Genomic DNA, 20,823 nt, shown 5'->3' on the forward strand with positions numbered 1-20,823 from the left:
TAAAGATTGAACATTTTAATGGATAACACTGAAACAAACAATGACCTCGCTGTTGTCTCTGTCTTATGTGCCAGTGTTTTTCCGTTCTTTACTGACATTTTATCTTGGCTTGACTCTTGACTACAGCAAGATTAAACATTAAGCACAATGTGAATCTGTAAGATGTCTGCAACTTTATTGCTTGAAGAAATTGAAAATAAAATATTTCCCCTTTCTTAAAGCAAAAAGTTTTATTCTGTTTTGTTACTCTAACACCCTAAGCACGTTCAAACAGACATGCAAGAAAGAATCCGAAGTTATATTCACTGGGCTTTCACTTCTGTCCATTGCTATAAAGTATGAACACTGGCTCCTAACTAGTGACTTCTGATATGCACACCCCAGTGATTCACATTCTTCTGTCACTGTTGTTTTATTTCATGGTAAAAAAAGGTTAATAAAAGTGAGCACTGGCAAAAGCAGAGGGGAAAAAAAAAAAAAAAGTAATTGTCTTTCTGTGTCCTACGTTTCTTAGCAAAAATATATATATGTTTTTCATATTCTAAGATCTGTCACTGGAGTAACACCTGCCTTTTGTTGCAAAATGTTCATAACCAAGAAAAAGTCGTGCAAGATATCAGATACACAGCATGTGCCAATGTTCTTAACATTTTCATGTGTTTCCAAGATATACAAAGAAAGTCATCTGAAGAAAAACTTTAAACAGGACAACTGAAAAAAATAAAAATTCAATTCTGAAATTGGAACTCTTCTTACTGCGCTACAAACCATACAGTGCTCCCAGTGAAGAGGAATTTTCAGGGTGCACTGAAAATTGTAGTCACAGAATCTACTATATTATGAGTAAAAGTATTAATTTAGTTACTCAGCAACGAGAGTGGGAAGGATCAAGGCAACATAAAAAAATAGAATAACATATTTGTTTCTCTGAAAAAGGCTGTTTCAAATAGACTCATTTTGTCACAAAAAAAAAAAAAAAAGGAGGAGGGTAGTAACATTTAGAGCCTGAAGTAGCCAGTCAGCAAACAGCACTCAACAGAGGGTGTTTTAGAGCATTGCACTCTTCAGTGATTATAGAAAGAACACACCAGTAGGAAAACTAAGCTTAGATTTGAAAGTAAACGGACAGGTCCTCTTACAAAGCAGCTTAAAATCACATATTTTTTCAAAGAACAAACAAAATACAGAAGAAATTTTAAAACACCCATCATGCAAAATATCTCCTGATTGCATAAAGCATTCCATGAGAAAGAAAGCTCCAAGACAGACCTGATGAAGAAATACATAGCTGTTCACAAACCCCTTCCCTGAATGAAGCCAGGTCAGTGGAAGCCAGAATGTAAGCAAAACCCTACCAAAAGTTTTTCCATTATGCCTTCCAACATGTTTTTCCTCTTCTCTTCATAGACTTCCCATTGATCTTTCCATCAGAAATATAAGTATCAGACAAAGGGGATCCAACGCAAACCCTTCCAGAATGGAAGACTCTCTCTCCTTCCCTCTATCAGTTCTGTTAAGTAGACCATTTTATTTTAAAATCGCATACACAAGGATACAAAAGGAGTCACTTGGCAAGCAGACTGCTTCTTGGCTGCTAAAGAAAATTCCCCAGGCCATATTCTTGTTTCTTACAGCATGTCATCCTTTTTAGATTCTAATGTATCTATCTACGTCAGGCAGGTTCCCAATATACTCAAGAAAGTACAATAAAAAAGCATATATATAAAAAAAAATCTCATTCTTCTCCAAAAAGCTTCCATTTGAAACCATTGTTACTAGTGGCAAGTCTCCTCAAGCCAGAACAAACTCATCCTGTGTTGTTCTGCTTCTAGTAAACGTAAGGTGTGTGCACAAGACTCCTAGGGGGATGTTTTTTCAGTAGTCCAGAATACAAACTCTGGATTTAATGCTTTTTGGGTATACAGCCTTCACTTGGGATGGAAAAAAAAAAAAAAAAGTGGAAACTACAAAACTCTGCTAGCCAATTCAAACATATTTACAACCTTGTGTCACCCAGTCCCACAAGACAGCCCACCAGAAGAGTCTGTGGACACTCTCTGTAGGAAACCTGGGTACAATTCCCTGGGAAGGAAAAGAAGGGGCATCTGGCACAGCATGCTAATCACAGGCTTAGCACAACAGAAACATACTGTCCCCAGGGATCTGACAGCTGGAACTGTCCACCTATTGTAATAAGGGAAAAATCACATCTGCAGTTCTTCCTACCCTTACTGACCTAATGGCAGTTCTGTAGTCCTGAGGTGCAGTTCATAAGGCCACACTTGTGCGTCTGCCTCACAGCAAAGTGGTTACTCACAGGTATGCAACTTCTAGTCTGACAAAAAGAAATAATGAACAAGAATTAGGCAATATTTAGGTTGGAAGAATATGTTTTATACCATGTTTAAGCCTCAGAGTAACTCCTATATTAGTTTTATTAATTTATTCTTAAAACCTTATTAATGCTCAGTTGGCTTGGATTACATATTTTGGGTAATTTAAGAAACCCACTTTAAAGACGCAAGGCAGAGAAAATACAAGAACTGATAACACTCTAGATGTTTTTAAATTCATTTCCTGTCCAAATACAGATCTGAAGTGAATATGTGAATTTTCCATCATGTGAGACCACTAGCATTCCATGTTTTGTACCACATGAGTTTCTGAAAGTCCTGTTCATCCATCTTTCTAGAACATCTTTATATGACAGAGTATTTAGGCTATGACTCTTGGAAACCAATCATATTTCAAAATCCTCTTAAATGTTTAAATTACTTCAAATGAACTGCATCCCTCACAGGTATAAATTAATCATCTTACGTAAATAGCCTGCCCAGCCAGCCACTCCCAATTTTCATGCTTTTACACAGAAATTCTGCCTTTTCTCTGGGAACTATTCTGACTTTTGAAGAAGGACAGACAATGCTACCTTATAAATCATGAACCTGTTTTACAAACCTATCGCATGATTCTACAAATCGTTACATATTTTTAATATGGGAAATATTTGCTTTCATTTGCTACTGAGCATGTTTTTATTTCCTATAGTTTTCAGGTACTAAATCTTAGGAGCACTTTGTTTAGGTACTGAATTTTACTACATGTACTTCTTACAGGCTTCTTGAAAGTATACTAAAATACCTCCCTTTCTGGACTGCATACAGCAATGAACAACTAAAGCCTAGATTTACAGATAAGGGAAATGAAAGTTATCTACAATAAAAATGTAAAACCCTCTAAACAGTTAGTAAACAAACTTCTTTTCTGTAAAACATTTTTGGTGTAGTGTATATCAAACATCATAGCGAGTGTATAGCATAAAAATCTTACTGACATCATTTTAAGATTACCAGTTGTGACTCACAAGCAACACCAGTTAAATTCATACACACTAGCACAAAAAAAAAAAAACAAACTTTTTTTTATACCTTACAACATAAGCCATCACTGACTTAAATTTCAAATATCTGAATTTGATTGATGCTACAATTAAAAAGAGCATAGACATGTGGGGATATTTACATTAAAGATGTTAAACTGCATTGTCCCATATATGTAACACTTGGGGCATTTGCTCACAGGTCACATGGGGTCTTAACTCTCCTTGAATTTCCATTTGTTAATCAACCAATTCCTTCCTTCCCTGCCAAGTCTTTCTTGGCATCAGCTGAGAGTCTGCTTGATTTTTCACTCTCTCTGTTGAAATCATAAACTAAACTCTGCTCAGCATTTCATTGCAGAAGGCCCTTCTCTGGGCTTGCAGAGGGTACCAACATAAAGTTGAATAAAGCTAATTTTGCACGTGAGAAAAAATTAGGCTTCAGTGGTACATTTTTCAAACTTACTGAAACCCCCAAAAACATAAGACCTGCCCAAAGTTATCTCACAGTCTTCTAATTGCCTTTTAATTATGGGACTTTTGACTAGACTCTCATGCATGATTCCATGCATGGAATTTGAGCATAAGCACAAACTTGAAGCCATCCAAGTGCTATCTGAACCTCCATGCTTCTTTGAATCCTTTTTTATGGGGCGGTAAGCATGTGCATAGCCCAGTGAAAATTAAGTCATTCACGTGTTCAAATGTCATGTTGCTTGACAACTTAAACAATGTGGATTGGCTGCAAAGCGAGAGTTTCCTAGCAATAGCAAAGGCAGTGGGACACAATCTACTAATTTTAATGTAAAATATACTTAAAATTGTGATAAAATGTAAGGGAAGCCCTTTATTTTCTCTGCACGTTATGAAGATAACAGCTTGCAAAAATCATTGTCAATGCTCAAAGTATCTAAAATTGTGTTTGCAGAAAATGGGAAAAATTGTTTTCCTCTCTGAATTCCAACCCATGACTACATTAATGTAAAATGAAGTATACTTTTAGCAGATTTGTATATAAAAGAGGTAAAATAAAATAAAATAAAATAGAAGGTGACAATCTCCTAAACCATTTCTCTTTTTTAAAGGTACGCTCCATAAAATCCTGAGCGTTCTTCGTTTCCTTTGCAACGTAAGCAATGGATACTCCCAAATTAAATTTGCCACCTTGTGGAATGAACCTAATGCAAAGGAATGGTTTCTTGAAAGAAGAAATCACCCTGTATATTTTTTTTACCTTATGTGACATACAGATTCATTCTGGACATCTGCCTGGTGAATTCCTATAAAAACAACCTAAGTCAATTCAATAGTTCAAAGTTTGATGAAAAGTTTTCTATTGCCAATCCTTTTACCAAGTAAATTTCAGTACAATATGGACAAATATATGGAGAAAATGAAGAGAAAGTGATCAGACTCATTTTCTCCATTATTTGTGTACAGAAACTGTGCAGAACAGTTGATATTAACTTCAGCAGCACTACTGAGACTGAAAAGATTTGGCCCTAGAAAGATCCAGTAACAGATGATGAAGCAGCAGTAGCACTACAGAATAATAACAATTTACATTAAAAGATGAATAAGTACTTGTTCAATAAAAATGTTAATTTCCCTTTTCAAGTACTTTTAGAACAGTCTTTTAGTTTAGAACAGTCTTTTACCATCTGAATGGCATCTGTTTATTTAATTAGCTCCGTTCTTCCTGCACGTCAGATTTCATTATATCAGTATCATCAGCATTGAATGTGCAGTACAAGACAAGAAGTTCTAAAAAAGTATCTAGTAATGGCTTAATAAAAGTATTCAGCAAAGCCAAAGACTTTCTGATTGTTGTGGAAACAAAGCAAATATAGGCCCTACATAATGTAGTAAGACACATGGCAGAAAAATTTCTAAGTATCACTCTGCAAAGTCAGTCCTCATTCTTGAAACGAGTCCTCATCCTCCCCAGAGCATTCCTCATGAATGCCAAGAGGTTCCTATACGTGCACATAAACACACACACAGAGTTATTCAGAAAGTATCTCACAAGGAAGATGATTTTTCCAACTTGGGGAACAACAAAATTATTTTTTGCTGACAAAAAAATAACTTCAGAAATTACAGACTTCACAGGTTTGGGTAAAGGGGGTGCCTACATACAGAAGGGGAAAGTTTAGTAACCGCAGAATCCTCTTCCCCTTTCCAGCAACTAACAATTGTCCAGCTGTTTCATTACATTCTGAATTAAAGCTCTAGATAACAAAGGTGTAATAATGTATTTTTTTGAACACTGAGTTGCAATGTTGAGAGTACCCATTTGAGAAATGGATTTTCAAATCACAGCAAGCCACTTGAAAGCAGACCACTAGCACCCCCAGCATAATACAAAACTTCTGCCTGCACACATGTACAGGGCTGCAAGATGCTGTGGCTACTGCAACAGCAAAACAGGGCTGGGGAACCCTATAGTTTAAGGCATCCTTGATGGGCCAGACTCCCTAAACATAAGCATGAAATATATACTCTGTTTTAGCAAATGGTATTACGTACTGCTGTTAAACTGATTTAAAGATCAAAGAGTTCCCACAACAAAAACCAAATACCAAGGATTTTGCCTCTTCCAATATCTCATTTTTACTCACTTGGTAATTTCACCAACATATGTAAATCAGATTTTGACAGTCAGCAAGGTAAGTACATATACAGCTATTTCTTAAAAGCCACTTCAGCACGTAAGCTGCCAGCACTTACATTAACTATTACATATGATATTAACCTTTTAGACACTGCACATCCTGAGGTAGATTCATAGAGTCATATACAGTCATATACTTACATGTATACTTTATTCCATTCTTTATTTGTCCCTACATATGCTAGACCTAATTCACCATCAGAATACGCCAGTAAAACAGCACTGAAGACAATCAGGCTGCAACACTCACAGCAACCATTTGCTTCAGTCAAGACGGGTTCCTCCTGACAGTCAGGAAGTCATCTTGGGGTTTGACTGCATGCAATATGTCCTAGGAAGGAGACCTACTGCAAAGGTCTGCATCTGAGGTGGTGTGAAATACGAAATTTGCCTTTGTTTTCTCCTAACGCAAAGGGAAGAGACAAACCTGCAGCCTTTTTCCTGGCATATGTCCACAGCAGATGGGGATGAGACCCTCAGACCTAAGAGGAGATACCTGCTGGCCCAGGCATCACAAGCCCAAACCACAGAGGTGTTTCCTTACTTGAGAGCTGCTGGGAATCACAGAAGGGTTGAGGTGAGAAGGGACCTCTGGAGCTTATCTGGTCCAATCCCCTGTTCAAGCAGGACCACTCAGAGCAGGCTGCCCAGGACCACGAAGCCTGCCTTCACCTCAGGTAGTCCTAATCTCACAGAAACACCAAAAAAGACCCAGATCTGTCCTCTGGAAACAGCCTTGGAGTACTGGCCGCATCTAGCCCCCAAGCATGCTGCCATGGGGTTCCTTGGCCCTTCTCCCTCTTGTGGGTGCTGCACACTGTGGGACTGGCTGCAGGACTGGAGCAGCCCCACACCACGGGCTGGGAAATGTGGGGATGCCAGACTGTGTTTGGGAAGGTGCAAGGGCTCTCTCTTCACCCGGTGCTGAATATCTGCATCAGTAGCTTGAGAACACAGGGAAAGGGTAATTTTTTTCAGATCTTAAATTTTCTCAGGCAAAAAAAGCTTTGAGGTGTATTTGTCCAAGACAGAATTAATTAAATATTTGTCTGAGGCATGTTAAGAAATGTATGTTCCTTAGTTCACATAGAGCAAATAATTAATATTATTGGAATGGAAGAAGTCTGGATCAAAGCCTGGATTGAAGCTTACTGTTCTAAGCTCTGTACATACACAGAGTCCTCAACTCAAACAACACACAACCAAAGAGAAATGAGTGAAAATAAGAGAGACATTTCATAGAAAGCTTTTTCGTGCTTTTTCTTCTATTTTGGCAAAATAAAGATGATCCTAAAAACATTTTGTGCCCTAAATTCTTAAATCTGTCAACAAAGCAAAGCCAGGGGACACCAACTACTGGCACAGTAGAACAAGCACACACTAACAACTAGGAATACTTAACTATAATAAAACAGATCACAGTAACTCAAAAAAAAAAATAAAAAATGAAACTAATACAAACACCTTTTTTGCCGTTTCAAAAATCATATGCCACTGTATTGCATGCACAAAATTTTCAGAAGAAAATCATAAAGTCTTTGTCAGACCAAAAGCACATGTACATTTCCTTCTCAAGATGATATACATTAATTAAATAAGCTAGAAGGCTGTAATACACAAAACAATCTGCTCCATTCACTAAAGATACTGCCTTTGTTTAGTCTACTCCATTAGTTTCAACTGTATAATATGCTTTGCAGGAAAAAGTGTATAACATTAGGTTTCTGTATTTTTAAACAATTTCAAATTTCCATCCAAATGCAATTGTACATGCCACAAAATGAAAATTGACCATTAGCTGATAAATAAGAAATGTAACAAGCATTATTTTATAAAATAAAAATGTATAAATATTAAGAAACTGATTAAATTTGTGTTAGGTTCTGTAACTGCTTAATATAGCTTAATATAATATAGCCTTATGTTGAGCAAAATTAATGCTAACTTAGCATAACAGACTACAGCTATTTACCAAACAATTTATTTCAGTTTTTGCCAACCAGTGGGAACCAGACATTTTCAAGAAAATAACAAAAAGTACACAAGATTGCCTATTCATTTAAAAGAATCTATTTTTAATTACGACTTAAATCAGTTCAGTTGACTGGTGTCCTGTTTTGCTCCCACTGATCTGCAAGCTTCCCCTTCCATGAGCGAAATGAATGTTGCTAAGTTTCACACTGATGGGTAGGGAGCTGCTAGCTCACATAAATGATTTCTCATGTGCATCAAAGGCAGGCACTTATGAGTGCCTTCCCTAACAATCTCCTCATGATGTTCTCAGGAAAAACTGATTATTCTCTAAAGGTGGTAGTCTGGAATAGAGTTCCCACTCTCAATTAACCTGAGCTCCTTCCAGCTAATGAAGTGGAAGGGAGGAAAAAAATGACACGATATATTACACTTCTTTTAGCATACTGCCTTATTTATATTCAGTACTAATTTAACCTGCACCCCACTTTAAGGTGAAGATTTGATCAACATATAGTAAAGCTAAATCCAATGAATGGCATTATTGTATTTGAAGTGTCTAAATTAAATGTGTCTTTACAAAAATAATAGGCAAATTACATCAAAAAAGGCAACTGTAACCTAAAGGTCTTATTCAGATAAGTTTAGCTGAAGACAGATGTGGCAGAAAACTTCTATCTTAAAGAAGGTCAAGAACAAGGACCTGGGGAACTACAAGCCACTCAGCTTCACCTCGAACCTTCGGAAGGCGGTAGATCTTGGAAACCATCTCCAACACAAGTGAAGGACAAGGAGGTGAATTAGGAGCAATTAGCATGGATTTATGAAGGAGAAATAAAAGATACTCAAATCAAAGATACTACTGGCTTGGTGGGTGAGAAGAAAGCAGTAGATCTGTTTCATCTTGACTACAGTAAGGCTTTTGACACTGTCTTCTGTAACATCCTCATAAACAAACAGATGAAGTACAGGCTAGAAATGAGGGCAGCGAGGTGGTTTGAAAACTGGCTGAACAACCAAGCTAAAAGTGTTGCAATCACCTACACAAAAGTCCAGACGGAGGCCAGTCACCAGTAGAGCGGCCCAGAGGTCAATGCACCCTCATGGATAGAGTGCACCCTCAGAAAGTGCACAGGTACAAAACTGGAAAGCGTAGTGATACACCAGATGAATGTGCTGTCATTCAGATGGATGACAACAGGCTGGAAAAATGGGCTGACAAGACCCTCAAAGTTCAATGAAGAAACGAGCAAAATCTTGCACCTGTGGAGAAACAATGCCATGCATCATTATGTACTGGGGTCTGAAGAGCTGGAAAGCAATTTTGCAGAAAAGAACCTGGGGATCCTGATGGCAAACAATTTGGCTGTAAGTCAGTAATACGCTCTTGCAGCAAAGAAGGCCAATAGCACCCTGGATGGCATTAGGAAGATGGTTGGCAGTAGGTCAAAGGAAGAGATCCTTCCCCTCAATTCAGTACTAGTAAGACCACACACACCAGGAGTAGTGTCCATCTACGGGCTTGGCATTGAAGGCCAGCAAAGGGCCACAAAGATGATTAACAGACTGCAGTATCTCACATATGAGGAGAGGCTGAGAGAGTTGGGCATGTTCAGCCTCCAAGGGGATCTTATTGATGTGCATAAATACCTGATGGGAAGATGTAAATAAGTTGGAGCCCTCAGTGGTATTCAGCAATCAGAGAAGAGACGATGGGCACAAACTAGAATACAAGGAATTCCATTTAAGCCTTATGGAAAAAAAAATATGGTGGTCAAGCACTGGCACAGACTGCAGATTCTCCATTCTTGGAGATATTCAAAATCTAACTAGGACAACAACCCAAGCAACCTGCTGTAGTCAACTCTGCTTTGAGATCTAGACAAACTCCAGAGGTCCCGTCCAAACTCTATGATTCTTCATGTATACCTGTACCCATCAAACCAAGGTTAGATTTGTGCGAGCAAAGGTATTGTATCGCCATTTATTGCACTCCTTCACCGAGGATGGAGTATAGTACACTAAAAAACAGACATACATAGGAAAGATTATTGAAAACCATCTGGAAACTACAGTCAGTCATAATGTAAGTCCTGCAGGACTTCTCAGCTAGTGGTGGCACAGGGTGGGATGATGCAATTGCAGTTGAAGCTTGGTTTTTTTACTCTGACATTAGGACTCATGGGGACTGGAAAAACTAAATTCTCATTTCATTTTTCTAAAGGGAACACTTGTAAGAGGTTGGCAGTGTCGTGTGCTTTTTCTCATAGCATGCGGCCTCATAAGCACAAGATGTTGCGTTCCACTCAAGATTCACTAACAGCTTAAATGGCAGCTTGTGTACTATCTTATAAATTGTTCACTTTCTTTGAAAATATGGCACTAATGATGAGATAATCAGGGTACAATCTCTTTTTGTTGCCATTATTTGTAATACTGCATGGTTAACTTTAAGCCTGTGCAACAACAGAATGTTTAATACGCTCCACAGAACACAAATCAGCGTGCCCTCACTACACAATAATGATTAAAGAGGCAATGCCGCATGTTTTTAAAATGCTGCAGAGCATTTTAAAATATTTTGCAATTTTCAAGGGAAAGGATGGCTACTCAAAGTCTGTCCTTCCAGTATTTATAAAAATATTTTAGGACTTTTGTTTTCAAAGACAAACGTAGAGAAGAGCAAAACAGTAGCAATGAATTCCATTCTTACACACGGCAAACCAAAAATATTCTTGCAATGGCACTTCATTTCTGCCAGCAGATATTTGTGAGCAATAGATTGTATTGTTGTTTCAAACAACAGAACAGGTGCAACTACTTGCCCATCACAGAAAGAAATTTAAAAAAATCTCTGAAGGACTCTGTTCATTCTACTCTACCAGAAAGAACATGCAATAACTTTTAGTTGTGCTAAGAAAAGGAAACTGTGGAGCTCTGAAAGCACATCCTGCCTTTGGGAAACACAGGCACGCAACCCAAAGAAAAGCAAAGTCAAAACCTACGTAATCCCCATCAGAGATGGGTTCCATAGAAATACTCTGTTTTATGCTCACAACTCCTTGTGGAGTAACATGCTACAGTATATGCTTTAAATAAAGGATAACAGACCGTTTTCTTCATGACTGTATTTGATTTCCTCATCTAAGTGTTTAAATCTACACACTGGCTCGAACACCACCTACAATTATGCCAACACTTCGTCAAAAATAACATTATATAAAAAAAAATAAAAATTGCATCTATCCTAAGTCATAGTTAGGAGAAACTCAAAATGCCTGTATCCCCCAACACCACCTAGAGGGTGTTCACAGACAGTGCAGGGTGGCATGATGGAGGCAACACCATTTGAAAAGGAGAGGAAAAGTCTTCATTAACTTCCCCCAAAATTCCTGAAGCATGTGAAACACTTTCTACTTTACCTTCTTTTTAACCTACTCTATCTGCCCTATATATCTATTACCCATTTTTCCAATGCCCTACTTAACTGTGTTTTTATATTCTTTTCCCCTATTTTGCCAATGTTCCAAAGCTGTATTTAGTTCTAAAACTTCCCCATGTTTCATTCTTTTCAGCCTTTCAATCCAAATGCTCAATAATCCCTTTTCTTCCCTCTCAAAACAACAAGCTTGTATATAGCCATAGGCATATGTGAGCTCACTCTCCTCCACAACACTTCTTCTATTCTTTGTAAACATCCTACCTTCTCTGACCACAGCCTTTAAGTCTTTTATATCTATTTATGGCAAAGTCTTTTCCCGCTCCTCTAGTCTTTTCCACTGTTTGATCTGACAGTAACCCAGAAAAGCATTTATACTTTCCAATGGTTCCTTAATGCGTGAAACTAAACACCTCTACCTTCTTCAGCAGATCAAAGCAGAATAGCAAGTGTCCTCAAGAACCAAAGTGTTCCTTCTGTAAACTAAATACGAGATTTTTTTCCATTTTTTCACAGGGCAAGTGCCCTGTGATCCCATAGTATCCAAAGACTTAATACTTCTGTTTTTTGGGGGGCCTCGGATTAACCTGAAATGCATACCACATGCATGATCAACCAGAATAAGTATTATTTTGTTACATCCACTTTCCAGCGTCATGATACTTATCTCTATTTATTGCAGTAGCCTGCATGCTGATTCTGCTTAATAATTGTTCTTCCTTTTATTTAGGAACCTATTAAAAATCCACAAGCAGACAGTAATCTCATTTCAGAAGTATTAAGAAAACAGAATGAGTTTTCCTGTTTAAATGCTACCCGTATCTAATGAGCAGGTTACAATTTCCTCACCTCACACACGGCAGGAACAATAGCTGTAATGCTTTAATCCTTCAAGTTAATTGAAAATCTCACCAGCCTTTATCTACACACCATAAACTTTAATAGAAGTGTCTCCTATCCTAATTCACAGGTTTAAGCAGCTGTGCGCATGTGTAACTTGTACTAACTACTTCAAAGAGCTTGTAAAGTTTCAGAAGGGACAACAAGTGCTAACACACTGGAATAAAACAGATTTAAAAAACTGAGAAAGAAAAGGAAAAATCAGCTTTTTTTTTTTTCATTTGGTTGTTTGTTTATGCTTAGAAAGGAAGAGGAACTTGTTTCATTGTGGTATTTGAAGAAAAAAAAAAAAAAAGAAAAATAATTGTCTTCCACTGAAGATACTTTTCTTATAATATTTTAAAAAGCCAAATGATTATAGGTTAGCGATAGGAAAATTGGCCCTCCTCCCAGTTCTGAAAACAAAGTCAAAAATTAAAGCAGAGGTCTCTGTGAATTCCTTCTCTCTCATTATTGAATTTTTATAGAGCATCTCGTATCTCTTGGCTTTCTACATAAAGCCTTCAGCTTTTGAAAGGGGATGATGAAGCAGAAACTGAATTTTCCTTTTATTTTAATTTTGTAAGCATACAAGAAGAAACACAGAAATGTAAATTAGTAATTTCCCAAGCCCAGAAAGCAAATGCAAAGTCTTGAAGTTAATTATTTTTAAAATTATTTTTAATTTTTAAATTTCCAAACACTTGTAAGTTTGTAAGGCTGTAATACTTTCTTGAAACCGGGCCTTGAAGGTTAAACAAACAGTAACAAAGGTGGTTGGCAACTGCAACTACCAACATGAAGACTGTTCCAAATAATAAAAAAATAAATCATGGCTTGAAACTAGCAGTGGTTAATGCAAGTACCTTTACCACGCATGAACTAAAGAGCAAGCCCTGACAATAGGAAGCACAATTAAATTGTTTACTTTTCTTGCAGATGAAGCATGTATGATTTGTAATCCTGGTTGGAATATATGGAAGCACTCTGGTCAATTTCAACAACTGTGAGGAAAGAAGAAAAGATGCGAAAAGCCCCAGACACACACACTGTGAGCCAAAGGACGTATCTGGAAAGGAAGAGCACCAGTTGGGTAGAGCTGGGGGAGGGAGCAAGGACGGGACAGAATAGTTCCCTAACGGTTTATCCACATGCCTTGATTTAGGATAGATACAATCTAGGAGTCGGTAACAAATTTGATGCAGGGGATAATCACTCGTGTAAGTGCCATTTGTATGCATGTGTATGTATACATGTGTGCACATGCACACACACAAATACATATGATTTGTTTGTAAGAGCCGATACTCATTTATGTTCTTCTCTAGCTGACTGAGGAACTCTATTATCCGATTTCTCTTTTTCTTTGAAATTACCTGTGAACATATCTGATTTAATTTCCATTACTTTAGGTCTTTAAATTGAAGCTGAATATCTCTCTGAAAGATGTGCCCTGCCCTGGCCATATATTATTGAACAGAATAGATGAAATCCCTCTGACTGTCCCACTCACATTGACGATCTAAACAATACAACACTCCTTATTTTCATATCAGTAATGGCTGAACTTAGCAATGTTATTTGATATTAAAAACAAAAACACTTATTTTAAGGAGCTATAGAACTGAAGGTTCTCCCTACTTACCTCCCCCCTTCAGATGACCTTCCTTAAGTAGTCATCTGGCGGTTGTTTTGTTTTGTTTTTAATTATTATTTTCATCTCTCCTGAAAAAAGATGCAAGTTTTATTAAAAGATCTCCCACATTAGCATGCCATCCCCTCTCTACCATGCAGCACTTCTTCTGTAGATCATAATTTCAGTATCTCAGTCCTTTATAAGAGTAAGAGACAGAACAATGACCTATGGGTCAGATGTTTCATGTAGCTGTGCTGGTTTAACTGACAGTAGGACTGAGCCCAACCACTTAAAAAAGCACCAAGTAGAACATTAGCAGTGAAGACGAACACTTTAAACATAAATAAAGATGTGTAACAGCAGCAAGAGAACTGACAGAATCTCTTGCAAATTTGCCTCAATTGAGGCAAATGAGTAAGCTTTACCCAAAAAAACGCCCTCTTAAAAATGCTCACTCAGCATTTTGGTGAACTCTTACACTTTCACTGTATTGTTTTATTACACTTTTTTTAAAAATTTTTTAATTTTTAAATAAATGACTGTAGGTATTCCTCACTATTATCAGCCTTGATTTAATGCAATAATTCATTAGATATGCCTTGCATTAGACGCATTAGGCCACGCGTGCTGTGGTTTAAAACGCACATGTTATTTGTAACCACCCTGGAGGCCAATCTTCTTTCAAAATAAGGCCTATTTTATATCTGCTAACCAGGTTTCTCCACATGTTTAAGTTGGAATAGAAAATCAACTGTGAGAAATGCAGTAGGATGAGGAGCACAAGTGTTCATCAGCTGTAAAACTCATTTAGCTGTGTTTTTTTTTTTCCACAAAAATCTTAATGTTCTTTACTGATTCATACTGTGACTATATTGGTGTCTCGTTTCAGAGGTCAGTGGAAAGCCACCTTCCTGTATCAGCAGTACATGTTGGACTTGAGATGGGGGACTTAAACTAGTGAAATAAAAACAGTTTGAATTCCAGTGATGAAAACACACAGGTCTCCCTCAAGCAGTTCTGCCTGACACAGATGGAATATATATCACTGCTTACTCATCCAGATCATCAGTGTTAAAATCCAGATACTCACTGACTCCCTTTTGTATAGAAATCCCTTCTGAAGACATCAAGATCTTTTTTGTACTGACGTTTGGAGGGGAAAAATCATTGAGGTCAAACTAAATTCAACTGTGTTGACATGGTTCTCCATCACAAATGACAAACGACTGCCATTGTCACTTCAGTCTGTTTCCTGTAGTTTAAAGCTCAATATCACAGAAATGCAAAGTCACCAAACAGAATAATTTTATAGAGAAAAAAAAATCAGTCACTAGGAGTTCAAAGCCATGGATAAAACATGTCATTCACCAGAGGCAAACTGGTCTGCAGAAAAGTTGCAAGAGCACATGAAGAACTCTATAAAAAATGAAAATATTAGTAAACATCTATAAATTTCACTCTTGTTTACCCAGTAGGTATTACACTGTGGTTTACATCAGATCTCAGTTGTATTGAGCCACTGCTGATTGAACTGATTACGATAATCTATTATGAGTATAAATCCCAGGATAGATATTATACTACCACTCAGAAAAATAAAGTAAAATATAAAACCAAACACTACCACCGCCACCAAAAAGATTTGTAGAATTTCATTCTTTACCTCCTAAAATCTATCATTTATCTTGAGTCTTTCTGTATCGCTGACAATGGCTATCTATTAAAACAGCAAAGCAAGATTAGACATAAGGATAGGTAATAAGACAATAATTCAGTAACCATGATGAGGATAACAGAGTTTTCATACATTTCCTTGAACAGACAGGTGGTGGCAAGAGAAACTCTTTCAAGAGCTACATATATCAACAGGGTAAGGAAGGGTAGGAGGTACAGGGTAGAAGGAAATCATACAATTAATAGGAGGGGAAAAGAAGGGCAGAGGTAAACCAAGAAATGAGAAAGATCTGGAAATATGCAGAGTCACAGTAATCTGATGCAAGCTCAATAGAAGCAGCTGGGAGTAGGAGCTGCAAAAAGATGTGCTGATAGTACAGTGTGTAGAAAGGAAAGGTGGAAAAGATACTCTAGACATTTGCAAGAAAAAAAGATAAAAAACATTTCTGCTGTTCTCCAGTAAACATAATCAAGACAGGGGAATTGGAACTGAAACTAAAATATTACACATATTCTTTATTTATACAAATATTACACATATTCTTTATAGCACTACCACTAGGCAGCAAGATTAGGAATATCAGTGCTCCCAAACCTTAAGTGCAACATGACACAAAAATCTTAATAACTAAGAAGTAACAAACAAGTAACTGAGTTCGGTATGATCAAATGTCTCAATTTTTCCTATACCTGTGGCCACACAAGATGTGCAGAAACATTTCACATTCTGTTCAAGTTAATGACACTTTTCTTCTAGTGTTTCCTGTAACAACTTTATTAACATATTAGACAAAAAAAAAATGCAATCACAAATATAAACCTAGGAACATGGCCCAATTTATATATACTAAAACGCAGATACTGCTGGTGCTCCAAACAGATAGGGAAGCCAAGCTCTTGCTGAAGCTGCTTAGTGGTACCAAGTGAATTCAACTCTTTCACCAAAGCAGGTTTGCACACACCAGACAACAGCTCCTCGCCGCGTGAGCAGACCCACTGATTTCAGCAGGATCTGCCAACAGCCTCTGCATGGGAGAGTGCTGGAGACTTCCCACCTGCTCTGCCTACTCATGGATACACAGAAGCAGCTTCACCCACCAAGGAGTGAGAACAAGGATGAGTTTGAAAGGAGGAAGGAATAGGAATGCATAGGGAAACAGAGCTCTCAAACGCTGATCTGGCCCCAACACGAAAAATGAGTAAGTGTGGAACAGAAGCTACTGGTCTACTACAGACAGACTTGCTTACAATACTGAGAAAGGTGTTGGTTAGTCCTCTACAGTCAGCTCTAACAGAGTCTACATAGTCTCACACATTGCAATAAGAGGTTTTCCATTTTACAAGCACATTCTTAATCTTGTTTTTTCAAGTAAGAAATAAAATGTATTATGATGTAGATAAAGTTTGTGTTTCAAACACTTGTGTGCAAAAAAATCTCTACTCTTCTTCTCTGCTGGGTCCTGCTCTTGAGTCATAACTACCCGACGCGGCAATATAGGCTTGGGGAGGAGTGGCTGGGAAGTTGCCTGCCAGAAAAGGACCTGTGGATACTGGTTGACAGCCAGCTGAACATGAGCCAGCAGTGTGCCCAGGTGCCCAAAAAGGCCAACAGCATCCTGGCCTGTATCGGAAGTAGTGTGGCCAGCAGGACCAGGCTGGTGATTGTCCTCTCATATGCAGCACTGGTGAGGCCGCACTTCAAGTACTGTGTTCAGTGTTGGGCCCCTCACTGCCAGAAGGATATTGAGTACACAGAGAATTGAGGTCTAGTTTGGAAAAAATAGGCTCTCTACAGCTACCTGAAAGGAGGCTGCAGTGAGGAGGATGTCAGTCTCTTTTCTCAGGTGACACAGGATGCAAAGAAATGGTCTCAAGTTATGCCAGGGGAGGTTTAGGTGGGATGTGAGGGAGAATTTCTTCACTGAGAGGGTGGTCAAGCATTGGAATGGGCTGCCCAGGGAATGGTGGAGTCCCCATCCCTGGAGGTATGGAAAAGACGTGTAGACATGTAAGTACTAAGAGACATGGTTTAGAGGTGTGACTCAGGAGGTCCAGTTGATTGGACTTGGTGACTTTGAAGATCTTTTCAATCTAGATGATCCTCTGCAAGATGGTGGATTCTCACTTGTACTTAATTATTTTAATATTTCAACATTAAACATAAGAAAACTGCCACATTAATAATGAAAAGTGGTACAATAGTCCACTAAGTACAAGAACAATTTGATGTTACATGCATTAATTCATAAGGACAGGCTGCTGAAAATTAAACTCACAAGCTGGCTAAAGAGAGGACAGAAGATATTTGTCCAATGCCAGGCAAACATGCAAAGACTTCGCATCAGATCCTATTGGAGATTCCTTGGTGAATTTAGAATGGAGAACAACCAAAAACAGAAGTAAAAAAAAATCCAGCAGATGGCTCTAAATGAGGGGAACAGAGACAGGTGACTAACTAGTCTGAGAGGAATAAAAATAAAATGGGAGCAGTGCCATAGCATTATTTTTTTGTTGAGCCACCTGGAGAGGTAGCAGGCTTATCGATGAATGCCAAAAATGAGCAGTGCCCATCTGCTCACGCTAATAAATATCCTTCACTAGAAAAAAAATATATAAAAGAACACAATTCCCTCAGCACTACTTGCATGCTTTCAGCAGACCTGTTTGTTTAAAATATTTGTCCCTTACATGTCTTACAACTACTTGCCCCGAACAAAATAATTCTTTAAGGTGACCCTTGGAAGCACATGGCAAGTCAGTAGCTTTAAGAATTCATGGCAACAGAAAGGTCCAATGACTTCCTCTCAAATAAGCAGAAGCACTATAATCATCACTGCCTTCAAAATGCCTTTATGTTGCTGGGCAACTCAATGGACAGATGACAAAGCCCTAAGCAGGAGGGGCAGTTCAGAGTTCAAAAAGTTTCTGTTCCTGGGGAGATGACAGTATCTGAAAGCCTCTCCTTCCACAAAGAAGTATAAGAACAAGAGTATAAGCTCAGTTTACCTCCTCTGCTGGCCCCAGTGAATGGTTACGGGTACCAGCATTAAAGTTAACTCTAAATGTGGATGAGAAAGGAGGTTAGAGCTGGCAGACAGTGCAATGAGCAATACTCAAGTCTCTCAAAGTACCACTACACAGAGAAACAGAATGAAAAAGAAAACAAAGCATACCGGTTTGTTTGACTTTGTGAGTTTGAAAGTAAAATGGCTCTTTATTAGCACTAACCTTTATCAGCTGCGAGGTATCATTTTTACTAGAACAATGAATGAAGGCATTAGGATTTGGAACAGAAATCCAAACTTCCCAAGACTGAGAAATCTTCAAGATGACCTTTTGATTCAGAGCTATATTTATTTTTTATATATGGCATATGCAGATGAAAAAAAACAACTGTTTTGTTTGACATCATCAATTATACCACCTCAATAAAAGCAATTCAATCACTATCTGGGTCCACACAGTTACCCAAACAAGGCAGACCTCTACACATTCACAACTGTCTTTGAAATCCAAAGCTGTTATATCACTTCAGTTTCCTTTACATTAATACTTGTGCATAAATGTCTGGCGGTAACTTTTGACTTCCATACAGCAAAAATATGCTTACATAAACATGTATGAAGAGAAAGGAGGATACAACAAAAATCATTTTTGACAAAATACAAAACACAAAATCTGAGCAAAGATATGCCTATGCATGACAGAGTTCTGTAAAAAGCCCATGTGTACGAAGGCCAATGTTGCCTCAGTAGTTATTAGAACAGATTTTTAAGAACTTCCCAACAGCATGTTTAAAAACCACCCACACAAATGAAGCAAAAAGATATTGCACTGGGTGCAACAGAAAAGTTATGTACCACTGAAAGTGTATTTGTCTGTTTAATTTAATAATCATGATTAATTTAATACTCAGGATACCTATTTCTTCATATTAAAGTTATTTTGATTGCATGTATTCTTTTAAACATGGTTGCATTCGAAATTTTGTATCTCAGCAAGAGCAACAAGGAGTCTGACTATCCCTGGGACTGAAGTGTGACACTTAGTTCTTTAAGCGTCAAGCACCTTAATCAAATTGCAAAATTTGGCTCTTCCAGCTGAAGCACAGAAGACAACACTGTAGCCAGCATTAAAGGGTGGCTAAACATACAAATTATTTCCACTGTTTTGTATTTCCTGTTTTAGCATCAACCCACAATCATGTAACGACAACAAAAAAAGGCTAATGTTATTTCTTTCATGCATGAATTGCCCCCCACCTTTTGAAATAACCTGGTTTAAAAGTGACAATTGTCAAATACAATGCCAAACATAAAATTCTGTTTAAATCCAAATGAAAGAGACTTACACTACAGCCAATACACTCCTGAGGTCAGGTTACAGATTTTACAGGTTACACGGCATCCCCCTTCTAGTCCAATAAAAACAGATGTGGTTTTGTTTGCTTGTTTGTTTTAAATAAATATATTTGAAACATTTGGAGCAAAGCCTGCATCATTAAGAACTTTCATGTAAAACAAGCATCCTTAATGTTTAATGCTGACTGTAAAAATGCATCAGGAGAATAGTTAAAGTTATTATAAAGTTAATCATCCAATACATTAGTAGCAAAACACCTCTCCACTCCTTTGGTTTACTGTATCTTATTTTTAATCATTTGTGTTTCAGTATGATATGAGTACAGTACATTGCTGTGGGAGACGGATCTTGCCCACACTACAGGAAAGAACAGAGGTAGCTAGTGCACACAGCCAAATAATTTCTTATTTCTAAAAGGCCTTGGACAGGGCTTTGCATGTGCTGTGCAAGACTTCTCATAACTTTGAGAACAGTCCAACCGCAAAATTATTTAAAGATGTATTTTCTCATTTTACCAAGCATTAAATTGTTCATACTGTAAAAAGAAAAAAAGCACACCCGTAACTGGTATCAGTGACCTCTAGTTACAGTCCATTGAAACAATTTAATACTGTATTACAACGATCTTATGAGGACAGGACTCATCCCAGGGCAGGGCATCCTGCCTCTAGTGTGCATAATGCTCTTAATTTACTTCGGCAGAAATTGTAATCACCTAAGCGGATATATTCCTAAACTACAACCTTCAGAAAGATTTCACTTGGCTAAAAACCTGCCCAAGAAAAGTCTCAAAGATTCAGCATTTTCTT

At 37.8% G+C, this 20,823-nt stretch overlaps 1 protein-coding gene across 10 annotated transcripts in view; it reads right to left on the reverse strand.

The window, feature by feature from the left end:
* The window catches only part of FARS2 (phenylalanyl-tRNA synthetase 2, mitochondrial), a 254,089-nt gene that overhangs the window by 215,123 nt on the left and 18,143 nt on the right, over positions 1 to 20,823 (reverse strand). For 3 of the 10 annotated variants that reach the window (XM_084508251.1, XM_084508254.1, XM_084508253.1), the window contains exon 3: positions 2,237 to 2,335. The exons of 3 other annotated variants lie outside the window; for them this stretch is intronic. The gene's annotated coding sequence lies outside the window, so the exon portion shown is untranslated. Of the gene's footprint in view, positions 1 to 2,226; positions 2,338 to 13,990; positions 14,068 to 15,346; positions 15,395 to 20,823 lie in introns of those variants that run through there. 4 more of the 10 variants (XM_084508257.1, XM_084508255.1, XM_084508258.1 and 1 more) reach the window with 4 other exon arrangements.

Source organism: Aythya ferina (genome assembly GCF_964211825.1).
Source record: "Aythya ferina genome assembly, chromosome: 2".
In the NCBI taxonomy this organism is placed as follows: domain Eukaryota; kingdom Metazoa; phylum Chordata; class Aves; order Anseriformes; family Anatidae; genus Aythya; species Aythya ferina.